The sequence below is a fragment of the Penaeus monodon genome, chromosome 27 (assembly GCF_015228065.2).
Source record: "Penaeus monodon isolate SGIC_2016 chromosome 27, NSTDA_Pmon_1, whole genome shotgun sequence".
Taxonomy (NCBI): Eukaryota; Metazoa; Arthropoda; class Malacostraca; order Decapoda; family Penaeidae; genus Penaeus; species Penaeus monodon.
Window position 1 is genome coordinate 35,084,947 of NC_051412.1, and position 495 is coordinate 35,085,441.

The following is a 495-nucleotide window of genomic DNA, read 5'->3' on the forward strand; positions in this document are numbered from 1 at the left end:
ATATTTGCTGCCATAAAATTCACACTCAAAGCGAACTCTATTTAACTCTATTTAACTATTTATTCAACTCTATTTAAGCTATTTAAGTCTCACTCACACAAGAGCAAATTTGTGAATCAAAATAACCGCCTTGGATTATTATCTTCACTACCAGAACAAACATTTTTTTTTTTGAAACGGAACCACCGTGACGCGTAGTAAATCCGGTACCGATGCTGAAATACGTAAATTAAGTGCTGGACAAGAGGATTACTTAGATGGGACGGGGATGGGGGGGGGAGGTGTAATCCTACAGCTGGAAGGAAAACCTGACTTTCCTCTCTTTCTGCCTCGTGGTGTAAGCTGTATGTTTGGCTTCGTGTGTGTGTGTGTGTTTTATCTCTCTGTCTCTTTCTTCTGTAACTATTTTCTTCATTGCTTTTCTGTCTGTGTTTCGGCCTTTTTTTTTTTTTGTCTGTTTGTCATTGGGTCTCTCTGTCTCCACCTTCCCCCTTC

General features: G+C 39.8%; 1 protein-coding gene across 1 annotated transcript in view; it reads left to right on the forward strand.

The window, feature by feature from the left end:
* The window catches only part of LOC119590502 (homeobox protein Nkx-2.5-like), a 23,509-nt gene that overhangs the window by 9,996 nt on the left and 13,018 nt on the right, over window positions 1-495 (forward strand). The gene's annotated exons all lie outside the window — the stretch shown is intronic.